This window comes from Carlito syrichta, unplaced genomic scaffold, assembly GCF_000164805.1.
Source record: "Carlito syrichta isolate Samal-C Ts95f unplaced genomic scaffold, Tarsius_syrichta-2.0.1 Scaffold303247, whole genome shotgun sequence".
Taxonomy (NCBI): domain Eukaryota; kingdom Metazoa; phylum Chordata; class Mammalia; order Primates; family Tarsiidae; genus Carlito; species Carlito syrichta.
In genome coordinates, this window is record NW_007247343.1 from 283,001 (window position 1) to 296,669 (window position 13,669).

At 39.3% G+C, this 13,669-nt stretch overlaps 1 protein-coding gene across 2 annotated transcripts in view; it reads left to right on the forward strand.

Moving 5' to 3' along the window:
• The window catches only part of SMG6 (SMG6, nonsense mediated mRNA decay factor), a 259,896-nt gene that overhangs the window by 40,603 nt on the left and 205,624 nt on the right, over positions 1 to 13,669 (forward strand). The window contains exon 1 of one of the 2 annotated variants that reach the window (XM_008058211.2): positions 6,731 to 6,972. The exons of the other annotated variant lie outside the window; for it this stretch is intronic. The gene's annotated coding sequence lies outside the window, so the exon portion shown is untranslated. Of the gene's footprint in view, positions 1 to 6,730; positions 6,973 to 13,669 lie in introns of those variants that run through there. 2 annotated transcript variants of the gene reach the window in all.

The following is a 13,669-nucleotide window of genomic DNA, read 5'->3' on the forward strand; positions in this document are numbered from 1 at the left end:
ATTTTTTGATTTATTGTAGAGATGAGGTCTCGCTACCCAGGCAGGTCTCGAACCCACGGGCTCAGGCAATCCACTCACCTCAGCCTCCCAAAGGCGCGGGATTATAGGCTGAGCCACCGAGCCCGGCTCTTTTTGGCCTTTCTAAATATGTTTTAGGTTTCAGTCTGTTTGTACTTTAGTAGCTCCTAATACCTAATCATCTGGCCTTTCCTTATTTGAATCTCTCCTATTTTTTTTTTTTTTTTTTTTACCCAACAAATGATATTATTTACCTTGGTCTCACTCCTTTTGCTTCTCTTCCTTCTTCTTTTTTTTTGAATTTTGAGTTGGAGTCTCAGTCTGTTTCCCAGGTTGGAGTGCAGCCTCAACCTGCTGGGTTCAGCTAATCCTTCTGCCTCAGCCTTCCAAGTAGCTGGAATTACAGCCGTGATCCACCATGCCCAGCTAATTTTTGATTTATTGTAGAGACGAGGCTCTATAATAAATAAATTTATTATAGAGCCAAGTTGCCCAGGCTGTTCTCAAACCCCTGGACTCAGGGTCCTCGGCCTGCCAAATTGCTGGGATTACAGGCATGAGTCACTGCACCTGACTGCTTCTCTTCCTTGTATCATATGCTTTGTATCATATCATATATTTATTTCTTTTCATTATGTCTTTTTCAGGACATGTTTAGGTCTGGAGAATTTAATGCAATTGCTCCTGAGTTTTAGAATTGATGGCTGTGTTCTGGATCCAGTGGTTAAGTAGGCTAAAGTTTAGTTTACCTGTTCTTTTGTGCCAGGTTTGTGCTAGGATTGTAAAGATGAATACACCATTATTTTCTCAGATTGTGTAGAGTCTAGCGCATGGGTCAGCAAATCTTTTCTGTGATAGATCAGATAATAAATGTTTTAGCCTTTACAGGCCATATGATCTCTCTTGCAACTACTCATCTTTATTGTTGTAGTACCAACATAGCCATAGATAGTATGTACAAGAAGAGCATGACTATGTTCTATTAAAATGTTATTTACAAAGATGAGTGGTGAATTGGATTTGGCCTGTGGGCCTTTGTTTGCCAACTTCTGGTTTAGTGGAAGAAGTGGCTATAAATGGAATGTTTCAGTAGGCAGTTGAGTCTTGTTATTTGTGGTAATGTTCTTTAAATTCACCACAAACACGAAATTAATAGATATTGGACCATTATTCATAAGGGAAATACAGTTAGTTTCCTTCAAATCTCTGGTCACAACGTTTTAGTTAACTGGTCAGTATGGAATCTTATTTTATGTGTGTTTCTGTTCAAAGACACCTTATTTAATATATATTGTTGATTAATTAGTTAACACTAGCTATGAGCTCACAGTCAACAGTATTATACTCATGGCTGAATAAAGCTGATCCAACACATGTTTCCTCCATAAAGCACATCACAATCTTCTTGTATTTAGGAACACTAGACAGCACTTCAGTGCTACTCATGGTGACAATTTTAGATAGCAAAATCACCACCAAAATGTGAAAAATGTGACACCAAATATACCACAGAAAGGATACTTATGTAAAGTATGACCTGAAACAAGACGGCAGAGTTGTTTGACCTTAGCTAGGAGCATGCACGTCAGGTGACTCCAATTTTTACTGCCCTGTGCATGTCTTAGAATAACCACAAAAGCATTATTAGTAGTGATTTTGGGGTTACAAATAAGTTTTAATGAGTAAGTAAATTCACAAATGCAAAATCTATGAATAATGAGGATAGACTATTGTGGTGAATGTCTTGAGGTATGTAATGTGTACTGTGAAACCACAGAGAGTGGCTCTTGGTGCAGTCCTGGCAAAGGCATGGGTTGGAGTGAGGGGAGAGGAGAGTGAATTTGGAAGGTTTCCTGGAAAAGTTAATTGGGCATAGTGAGAAGAGAATGCTCTGAACAGAAGTAACAGCATGAGCAAAGACAGATATGGTATGAAACAACAGAGGGCTTCAGGGTACTTAAATTTGTGGTAATTTGCAGAATAACGTAAGAAAAGTTGGAGTGGTAGAAAGGAGACTGAACCTTTTACTAGAGCCACATTCTTGTTTGGTACCATGGAGTGTATTGGGAGGCAGTCAGTGGGCTCATCTCCTATAATATACTTTTGGAGTTGGAAATAATAATTTGTTCTGGAATTTCTCATTGTTTATTTGCCATGTCTGCATTGTTAATTCAAAAAAGCAATACTATTCCATTTGTTGAATTTGGTAGGGTAGAGTTTGACTGAATTTTTTACTCCAGTTTGCTGATTTAAAAAGTTTAAGGCAAGGCTGTGCATTGTGACTCATGCCTGTAATCCCAGCATTTAGGGAGCCTGAGATGAGAGGATTGCTTGAGCCCAGGAGTTCAAGACCAGCCTAGGCAACATAGTAAGACCTTGTCTCTACAAAAAATAAAAAAAAATTAGCTTGGCATGGTGGCAGGTGCCTATACTCCCAGCTACTCAAGAGGCTGAGGCGGAAAGATCACTGAGCCCAGGAAGTTGATGTTGCAGTGAGCCCTGATTGTGCTATTACACTCCAGCCTAGGTGACAGAGTGAGGCTCCTACTCAAAAATAAATAAATAAATAAATAAAAATAGAAGTTCAAGGGCTATTCTTTTAGATAGTGCTTTAGGCATTCTGAACTCAAACATACTAATGTCTCTCTGTGTCATGGTTGTTGGAAGAATTTACCAGCAGTTTGGATTAAATAGGGCACAGCTTTTTTGTTTCACTTAAAGTTGTTTATTGCTTTTAAAAATTTACAAAGCCAACACATGACTATTATGTGAAAATGCAGATAAACAATATATTTTTGCCATCTAGAGAGAACTATGATGAACATCTTAGGGTGTGCTCTTTTTACATGTTTATATAGAGCTTTGCAAATTTAGATTGGAAACATCTAATCCATGCCTAATTATTAAAAAGCCTTAGAATCTGATTCGCACATAGTTATTCTGATTTCTTAGGTCAATACAGTTATCTGTATTTTTCATCAAAGTAACACAGTTAGAGTGATATATGAAAGCCCCCTCTCCTGTGTGTAGAAACTTTTCAAACCTCATGAATAGAGAATAGTGAGCTCAAGAAAAGTAAGAAATCAAATAGACAAATTGTTGAGATTCGTCTCAAATAATTGACAAATTATTTGTCTGAAAGCGTCCATTTTACAAAGAAGCATCTTGAGCTAGTGACACATTGGGACACAGGGGATTAATTTGAGGCCTCCTGGACATAGAAAGTTTGTGACCTTGACTCTTTTCTTTTTTTTTTTCCTAAGTCGGATTCTCACTCTGTTACCCAGGCTGAAGTGTAGTGGCATGATCACAGCTTACTATAGCCTCCAACTCCCAGGCTCAAGTAGTCCTTCTGTCTCATCATCAACTTCCTGAGTAGCTGGGACTACAGGCATGCATCACCACACCTGGCTTATTTAATTAAAAAAAAAAAAAATTTTTTTTTTTTAGTTGGAGTCTCACTCCATTGCCCAGGCTGGAGTGTAGTAGTACACTCATGGCCACCCCAGCATCGAACTGCTGGGCTCCGGTGATCCTTCCGCCTCAGCCTTCCAAATAACCAGAACTATGGGTGTGCACTACCACGCCTGGCTAATTTTTTGATTTATTGTAGAGACAAGGTCTCGCCAAGTTGCTGGGGCTGGTCTCGAATCCACAGATTCAGGCAATCCATTCACCTCGGCCTCTCAAAGTGCTGGGATTGCAGGCTGAACCACCGAGCCTGGCCAACTTATTTCATTTTATTTATTGATTTTTAGTTGCACTCCAGGCTGGAGTGCAGTGGCATGCTCACAGCCACCGTAACCTCTACCTGCTGGGCTCAAGGTAGAGATGAGGTCTCACCACGTTGCCCAGGCTGGTCTCAAATCCCTGGACTCAGACAATCCTCTTGTCTTCGCCTCCCAAAGTGCTGGGAGTACAGGTGTGAGCCACCATGCCTGGCTATTTTATTTTATTTAAAGAAATTTTTTTTGTAGAAACAAGGTCTCACTGTGTTGCCTAGGCTGGTCTTGAACTACTAGGCTCAAGCAGTCCTCTCCTCTTGACCTCTCAAAGTGCTGGGATTATAATCCTGGTCTGTGACTTTGTTTCAAAAGCTGGATGTTTGTCTAGGCTGTAGTGTTGGAGTTGGTTTTTAGGTTTAGTGGAAGGAGAGGCAGAAGGAGCTCTCAGAGGAGTGATTGCTTTTTCAAATATTTTTATTAAAGACATATTTTAAATAAATAGTATGTGGATATATATGGTTATCTTATTTTTCTTACATTATTGGTGGCCTGTCATACACATTGTTATGTACCTTTGCTTTTTTCCCCCAATTGCCATCAGATTTGGAAGATAATAGACTTTGGGCATGTTCCTTAACCTGGCTGAACTTCAGTTTCCTCATCTATAAGATGGTAATATTGATAACCTTGTTTCCCTAGGACTGGGAATTATAATTTCTGCCTGAAATTTTGCAAACTGTTTCTGCCTGAATCTCTTGTGTTTTTCTTAGAAGCTCTCTTATAAATTGAGAGTGATAGTGTTCTTTCTGACTCTGAATATGTGGTTATACAGAGTTGAATAGTATATGAGTGTATTTTTCTTGCATTTAATCAATAGCCCAGCAAAGTGGAAGTTGGTTAGCAACGGAGCATAGCTTCATAGTGGAAAATTCAGGCCAGGCGGCTTGTAGCACAAAACTTTCACATGCTCAACTTGTATTTGCTTGAGGATTTTTTTTTTTTTTAAGTAGAGGACATTTTTTTTTTTTTTTTGAGTTGGAGTCTCACTCTGTCACCCAGACTGGAGTACAGTGGCTGCTCCCGGCCACTGCAGCCTCGACCTGCTGGGCTCCAGCTATCCTTCCGCCTCAGCCTTTCAAGTAGCTGGAACTACAGGCGCGCGCTACCACGCCCGGCTAATTTTTGATTTGTTGTAGAGATGAGGTCTTGCCAAGTTGCCCAGGCGGGTCTCGAACCTGCGGGCTCAGGCAATCCACTCACCTCAGCCTCTCAAAGGCGTGGGATTTAGGCTGAGCCACCGAACCCGGCTCAGAGCATAGTTTTAGAAGGCTTCCTTAGGCAAAGTGATTTGCCTTGGATTGGAATTAGTTCTAATTCCTAGATTTGAATCATGAACCTTTGGGTTGCAGTTCCAGAGCTATTGTCATTAGCTTAGAAAAAGCTTTTGGCCTAATTTTCTCTGGGTAGCGTAAGCATTGTTTTAATCTACAGTGATAGAGAAGAGTTGAGTCTCTATATTAGTAGATAGATGTTTTATCTGTGATAACCCAATTATTTCGTTGCCCCACAGTTATATCTTCATGGCAGAGAGAATCAGCTTAACTTTTTAGTCTCATGGGTATAAAAAATCCATATCTGTAAGGTGGGCACCATATCGTTTTTCAGGGTTTCTGTGAATTGACTTAATGTCTTTTAAATTAGCCCTTTACAACCGGGCTCGGTGGCTCAGCCTGTGATCCCATGCATTGGGAGGCTGAGGTGAGTGGATTACCTGAGCCCGTAGGTTCGAGATCCGCCTGGGCAACTTGGTGAGACCTCATCTCTACAATAAAAAAAAAAAAAAAAATTATCCGGGCATTGTGGTGCGTGCCTGTAGTTCCAGCTACTTTGAAGGCTGAGGCAGAAGGATCACCGGAGCCCAGCAGGTCGAGGCTGCAATGACCGGGAGCGGCCACTGCACTCCAGTCTAGGCGACAGAATGAGACTTTAATTCAAAAATAAATAAATAAATAAATAAATAAATAAGCCCTTTACTTGTGTGAGTATTTTTCAGTATGTACCTCATGGTATACTCTTTCACTCTGAAAGCTGTTTGAAAGTATGTGAGGTTTGTCAACATGTGATAAGGGGAGTTTATAAAAGCTTCCTTCTATAGGAAGAAGCTCCAAGATTGACTTTCTTTTTCTTAGACCATAAGAAACAGCTTGATGAGATTACTCTCATAGAGGGTCAAAAACAGGACTTTGTTTTTCAGATACTGATCATCTGAAGTGTTTTGTGAGGAGAAGCCCTGGGTAGGCAAGGACTGGGGCTGCTTGCCTGGATCACTGCTGGGCCATATGTAGTGCTGATATCTTTGTCTGTTTGTGGTTTGTAGTGAATGGAAGTTTCTCAAAGTACATTGGCCCTACCTATAAACCCTTAACGCCCCATATGACCTGGGTCATCAAACCACTTCAGGGCTTTATTTTTATCCTAGCCGTTCTGTTTCAAGATGTGAGGTTGGTTTCTTTCCTCTAACAGAGCAAAGTTCTCTAGGGGAAGAAACAGAGTGCCAGGGTGCTGTTGAGGCTGGTTAAACACCAAAACCACACTCTTCGTCTTTCTGGGCTTGAGACGTGACATAAGCCATGCTGCAAGCACCAGCTTCCACACTGTGGAGAAACCTCTTCAAATACTCAGTTTATTTATTTTTCTGTTTTGTAGTCTTAGGCAAGTAAAATGTGGAGGAATAAAAGGTACACCTTTCCATTCTGCTTTAGTCAGAAATTTGATTCTAAGAATGGACACTTTCTTCTTAAAATCCAACATTTCCTAGCTCAAGGTTTTTCATCTTCCCCGAGGGTGTTGATGAGAACTCTCAAAACTCACCAGGTCTCAGGAAGCCAGATTACCAACATATCCTGTTCGCGTGCATGTGTGTATTCTGTGTTACCCACAGGCAACTTTCCACCTCACGTGACCTTTAGTTACCATCCGGAAAGTCAGGACCCAGATACCAGTCAGAATTTCCAGGCTTTGGTTTGGTTTAGACATTTTAGAAATTGTTAACAACAATAATTATAGAGACTTTTTAAGTGGCATGCATGGTGAACAGGAAGTAATATAACCTGAAGAGAGAGGGAAAGGCATTATCTGTGCTCTTTCCAGTAACATGTTTGAAAATGAACATTCAGAAGAAAACCTAAAGCAACTGAAATGCACAAAGGGAGAGGAGAGATGATGATAAGTCAAACACATGCCTCTGTTCTTAGATATTAAGGCTAAATTCTGAAGCTCTTGTTTCATTCTTTACTATTGTTATATATTATTGGGTTGTTTGTAGCATATTCTATCACATTTTCTTTTAACCAGCATCCCTAAGTTAATATTAATAGACTGTAATGAGTAAGGTAGTATTTTAGAACAAGGGTGGGCAAAATACTGCCAGTGGCCTGTAAGCTAAGAATGGTTTTTACATTCTTACATAAGAAGTTGTTTAAAAAGAGCAACATATGACAGAGATGTATGTGGCCCACAAAGCCTAAACTATTTTCTGTGACCTTTTACAGAAAAGGTTTGCCTACCACTGCTGTAGAAGCTGGGAGGGGTGAATGCAGTTAATGCTGAGGTGCTTCATTTAGGATGTTGATTTTTTAAAAAAAATTTTATTATAAAGATGTGGGGTACAATTCAGGGTTAGGTATATAAACATTGATCATGCAGGTACCCTTGTTGATGAGGTATGCCCCTCCCTCCCCTAGCAGTTGATTGTTAATGGGAGTGTTACTGCTTTTTTGGGCAGACAATTCTTCATTATGCAGGCCTCACATTGCAGGATGTTTAGCATTCCTGGCCCTGCCCATTAGATGCCAGTAATGGCCCACACACATTTCCAAACACTCCCTAGGTGAGGCAACACTATTCACGTTGAGAACCATTGATTTAGGAGTTTGATGAAATAAAAAACACCTTGTTAAGATTTCTATCTTCATTTTTTTTTTTTTTTTTAGAGAAACCACCTTGAGATTTGGATCTTCATGGAATAGTGATCAGCAATAGTGAGAAAGAATTTGAGTAGCTAGTAGAATAGGGAAGTTTCAGTTGGGTGGAATAAAAGGTTTTAAGGAAATCATTTAATGAGTGTATTTGTTACTTGATCACCCATTTCAAGAATTGTTGAGATTGATTTATGGTTTATGAAAGATTTGTTGTGATGTTCCTCATGCTTTGAAAAGCATGTTCCTCTCTATGTGACAGGAGGAGTAGCCATCTTTGGCCTTAATGTCGAGATGATTTTGAGGTCTGTGGGAATCCGTGTGTTGTACTTGAGAGACTTGTTCAAAGCCAAAGTAAAGATGTAGTTTGGGGATCTCATGAATAACCTGATATTCAGACTTAACCCAGAACCCTGGCATTAGAGAAATTTCCAGCTTAGGAGAGTTAACTAAGAACTAAGTCCTTCTTTGACTCCTTACCAACTTAGACAAGGGAGCAATCAGCTGCTGATTTCCAGCCAACTGGAATGTATGTGAGGGTATACTATAAATTGTTTCTTAGGATTCAGCTCCGATTCTGTTTAGAACCTTCCAAATAAGAATGAGATCTATACATTGAATCCTTGTTCAATCTGTAGCTGCTATAGGAGGGAATAGTGAGGTGATGTTATTGTGGGAGCAGCTTACTTTATGCAGTAACATACTGTCTGTTATATGGAGTAGAGACAGCACAGCTCTTTTTGTTTTCCTATATTGGTTACCGATTTCCTATATTGGTTTTTGTTTCTGACCATACTCTTGGGAAAATATATCCATAGTTCTATCATTTAGTAATCCCTCTTTGCTCTTAAAGGTTCCAGAATTTTATCTGTTCACCCTATTTTCACCATCTTGGATGTGATGTGTTTGAACTAAAAAAGAGAGTGTGAAATTGTTGTTTTCCTGGCTCATTATCTTCCCCCAGTGTGCAGACTGTTTGTTTGGCTTCAGAGGGAACTCTAGGTTTTTCCCCTTTTGGAAGCCTTTCACTTTACTCATAAATATTTAGTATTGAAGTTACTGCTCAGTTTTATTCTCCCTAGTGTCAGTATATAGACTATCTAAACCAGAAGAAATTTAAAACACACTTTGTCTTTCTGATGCTTGAGTTTCTATAAAATGTATTAACCACACATTTTTATTTTATATATTTATTTTTTGAGTTGGAGTCTCATTCCATCGCCCAGGCTGGAGTGCAGTGGTACACTCACAACCACCTGGCACACTCACAGCCACCCTAGCATCAACCTGCTGGGCTCAGGCTATCCTTCCACCTCAGCCTTCCAAGTAGCCAGAACTACAGGCATACACTACTACACCCGGCTAATTTTTTGATTTATTGTAGAGATGAGGCCTCGCCAAGTTGCCCAGGCTGGTCTCGAACCTGTGGGCTCAGGCAATCCTCTTCCCTTGGCCTCTCAAAGTGCTGGGATTATAGCCACCGCACCTGACCAAACATTTTTATTTTTGAGAGCTTATGTGACTTTTCAAGTTTTCTATCCAGTAATCCAAAATTTATTGACCAGCTTTTAGGGAATCACTAGGCATTTCTCCTACTATTATTTTTTCTATGTTCTTTATGCCTAGAACCATTAGATAGTTCTATAACTAGGTAACATGTTGGTTACCAATAGAATTTGCTTTTACTGGTACGTACTGTGTTGTGTAATTAGTCTATATTAAGACAAATAATAATAAAGAGAATTGGGGAATTATTGCTATTTGCATTAGGTGGTATCTTCTTTCTGGAGACCTATAGAAGAAATTTCTGTTCTCTGTGGAAAATGTTTTTTTTAACCTCTTGTACATTTAGTAATTTATTATTCAGAATAATTCTCCCTTTATTTTAATTATTCCAGAGGTTATAGTCAAACTTGTAACTAAGAAGTATAAAGGAAGCCGGGTTTGGTGGCTCAGCCTGTAATCCCGCACTTTGTGAGGCTGAGGTGAGTGGATTGCCTGAGCCTACGGATTCGCGACCCGCCTGGGCAGCTTGGTGAGACCTTATCTATAAAATAAAATCAAAAAATGATCCAGGCGTGGTAGCGCATGCCTGTAGTTCCAGCTACTTGGAAGGCTGAGGCGGAAGGATCGCTGGAGCCAAGCAGGTGGAGGCTTCAGTGGCCGGGAGCGGCCACTGCACTCCAGTCTGGGCAACAGAGTGAAACTCCAACTCAAAATAAAATAAAATAAAATAAAATAAAATAAAGTATAAAGGACGTACTGGCATGCATTTTGTGTTATGGTCCAACTGGTCACTTCTTTATCTTTTTCTCTTTGCCTCCTCTTTCTTGTTTTTATCTTGCAATACAGTATATATCTTTGTTTTTTTTTTGTTTTTTTTGAGTTGGAGTCTCACTCTGTCTCTGAGGGGATCAAATTTTTTCCTGCCCCTATTCAAGTCTTTTTAATAAATATTTAGTGTGCACCTTTATATGTTAATTGTTATTCTGTGCACTGCACATAGAAAGGTAAATTTATACATATATCCTTCCCATAAAGATATATACAGTCTAGTAAAAAAAAAATGGATATATAAGTTAATACTTGCAAAGAATCTTACAGCTATAATAGTAGAAATATGTCTATGTACAGAGATAGTAGCGAGGTGAAAAAAATTAATTCAGGGTAAACAGGTAAAACTATCTAGGAAGGTAATATGTGTTCTTAATTTTAAAAGATGAAGTTTTTTAGGTAGATGTTGACAGCAAAGTTTTCTGGCAGAAGGAACATGGAAAAAACATGGTATGGTTAGAAACTGTAAGAAGTAGTTGCCTCTGGGATTTCTAGCCAAGATTCTGTCATTAGAATCTCTTGGGCCATGGTACAGGTGTCCACATTGATGTTGTCTAATCACTCAGTTGGAACTGAAGATTCATCACCGAGTAGATTGATTTGGACTTTTGATTTTGCCCAAGCTTAGAAATGAATCCTTCAAATAGTTCTTCTCTGCTTTATTTTATGTATTAGCAAAGGTTGATTCACCCTAAAGTCATGCCTTCCATCATCCCGGGAAGCTTTCTGAGTCAAGCCCAGCTTGACTTAGGAATAAATTATGCTTTGTGTTGTAATCATTGGCAATAGTCCTATTCTTGCCCTTCACATGCACAGTAGGACTGCAGCTACTGAAGCATATGCAAAAGAGGAATTTTGATAATCCTTTCTGTGGCTTTATATTTTTCTAGGGTGTTTCTTGGTAAAAATGCTAAAACCTTTTTCTGTCTAATAAGATTTTGAACTGACTTATGCCACAAATCTCTGAGATGCTGGGTCCTAATTTATAAAGCAAACTGTGTTAAGTAGTATACATTCTCTCTGAGGAATTTTCCTGTTTTTCTTTAGACTTCTGAAGATCTGAAAAAGTATGGCTTTAAAATACTTACAAGTGACATATGTCAAAAGGCCAAATAAGGCACTAATAGATACCCTTGGTGCCCATGAGAAGCTGTCACTTGTGGTCGGGAAAGACTAGTAATTAGATCTTCTGGATTGTATTCCTAAATTTCTTTTTATTCTCATGAACAGATTTCTTAATCTCTTTCCTTGGTTCTACATCTGTAAAATAGGGCTATAGTCTACATCAACAGTTCTGGTGTTTAATACCAGCACAACTTTCTGTACCTACGTGGAGCCCAAATTTTTAGCACAGTCACCTTCATTTCTGCTACTTCAGAGTTAGAATCATGGTGGGGGTAGTAAGGGGCAAAGAATATTTATTGGCTATGGATTATAAGCTTTTTGTGGAACAGAAAATAGCTTCTGGTAATTTTTTATTTTTTGAGTCAGAGTCTCACTCTGTCACCCTAGCTGGAGTGCAGTGGCATGATCATGGCTCACTGTAGCCTTGGCCTCCTGGACTCAGGCGATCTTCCTGCCTCAGCCTCCCAAGTATTTGGGACTATAGGAATGTGCCACCAAGTATTTGGGACTACAGGAATGTGCCACCACGCCAGCTTATTTTTTGATTTTTTTGTAGATATGACATCTTGCTATGCTGGTCTTGAACACCTGAGCTTAAGTGGTCCTCCTGCCTTGACATCCCAAAGTGCTAGGTTTACAGATGTGAGCCACTATGCCTGACTGGCTGGTTGTGGTAAATTTAAAAAATTATTACATTATAACATATACACAGAAATATTACATATCAAAGCCATACAGGTTGATAAATTGTCACAAACTGAGTATACTTGTGTAGCCACCAGAGCTTTTTACTTGTATTACTTCCTTTCTTTTCTTCCCTTTTAACTTTAAACTCAATTTTTTCCTATAAGTTTAATGGTAACAGTGACAGGGATAGAGCATTTTAAATAAATTAGGAAGAAGTTAATGTTCATGTTTTCCTTGCTTTCTGATATGCCTGCTAAGATTGATTTTTATTGTTGAGCAAGGATAAGCAGAATGAAAGGAGAACTTGGAAGATAAAGAATTGTATCAAATATAAGAGATTCAAAGGCGTTTTTGCTTTCTCTGTTGAACTAAATAATTTGGGTCTAGGAACCAGCACAGAAAATCTATCACTGACAAAGAAATTAGCTAGAAGCAATCCTTGCCTCCAGTCATAGTGAAACCGAGTCTTTCACCAACAGTATTGTGGTTTTTGGTCTTAATCTTGAACCATCTGGCTGTTGAGGGGGAAAAGTGACATCATGGCCTGCCTACTCCTGGATTTTCTTGGTTGAGCTCAGATGTGGAATCCCAGGAGTTCTTCTGCATTGCCATATTTATAGCCTTGTTTTTAGTGTCAAGGCAAATGCCAGGCTTTACCAGGCCACGTTGTTGTCTTTGTGTAATCTATTTGTATTCCACCGTTTTCTTCTCTTTTTGCTGCTAGCTGCCAGCGAGGTAGTGTTGCCTTGGTTGATAAAAAGCAGATACAGAAGTTCACATCCAAACCTGAATAACCATTTTTAACTTGAAACACTTTTCCTAAAGAGTTGATGCGCCAGAATCCTTCCCTTATTTGGTGTCTTGCTTAAACCTGAAGCTCAGATGAGGTATGCTGGTTATTTGCTTTTTGGTGCCCACAGCAGAGTAGTTTGTGAAATCTTCTTTGTGACCACATCTGCCTGAAACTGAAGCTTCGTTCTCCTCTGGGTTCTTAGATTAGTTCTTGCTCCTCCCTTTCCTGAGAGATTCAGGGGTTTTCCTGTATTTTGGTAGGTGGGTAGGCAGAGGTTGTGTTTTCAGATATTTTTTTCTGGACTGTGCACTATTCTTTTGTAATAGTGTGTGAATGCACATATACTCTTGGGCTCTTGAAAGACTCTTTTCTTGTTAATCAGGCAGATTGTGGATTTATCTAGAAAAATGTTAGGGTTTTTATTACTTTTGTTGTTACTCTTGTTTTATTGTCATGGAAAATAAGCCTTTATTCAATTTTATTTTTTCTCTCTTCTTGCTGGCATTATTGTAGCATGTAGTTGTTACATGTTTCCACCAGCTTGCATGATAGTATCTGGGCTGGAAGTATTTACTTATCTAGATCTGCAAGAGTTCCCAGTTGGTTTGGCCTGGTGTTTTCTCAGTGAAAGACAGCTGAAACCATTGGTGGGTTTTTGTTTGTGGTTGCTTTAGCTTTTGGTCTTTATATAAACATCTCCAGTGTCTTTCTTAGCTCTGCTGAAAATGTTTCCTATTTTAAAAGGTGAAACAAAGAACTCAGATTCTGGAGCCAGACTGCCTGGGTTGACCTTGGGCAAGTCACTTAACCTTTCTGTGCTCAGTTTCCTCCTCTGTAACAAGGGAATAAAAGTAGTAATTAACCTCACAGAATTGTAAGGTTAAATGAGTTAATAGACATAAAGTACTTAGAATAGTGTGCTTCACATAGAAGATGCTACAGAAGTTTTCTTTTTTTTTTTTTGAGTTGGAATCTCACTCTGTCACCCAGACTGGAGTGCAGTGGCCGCT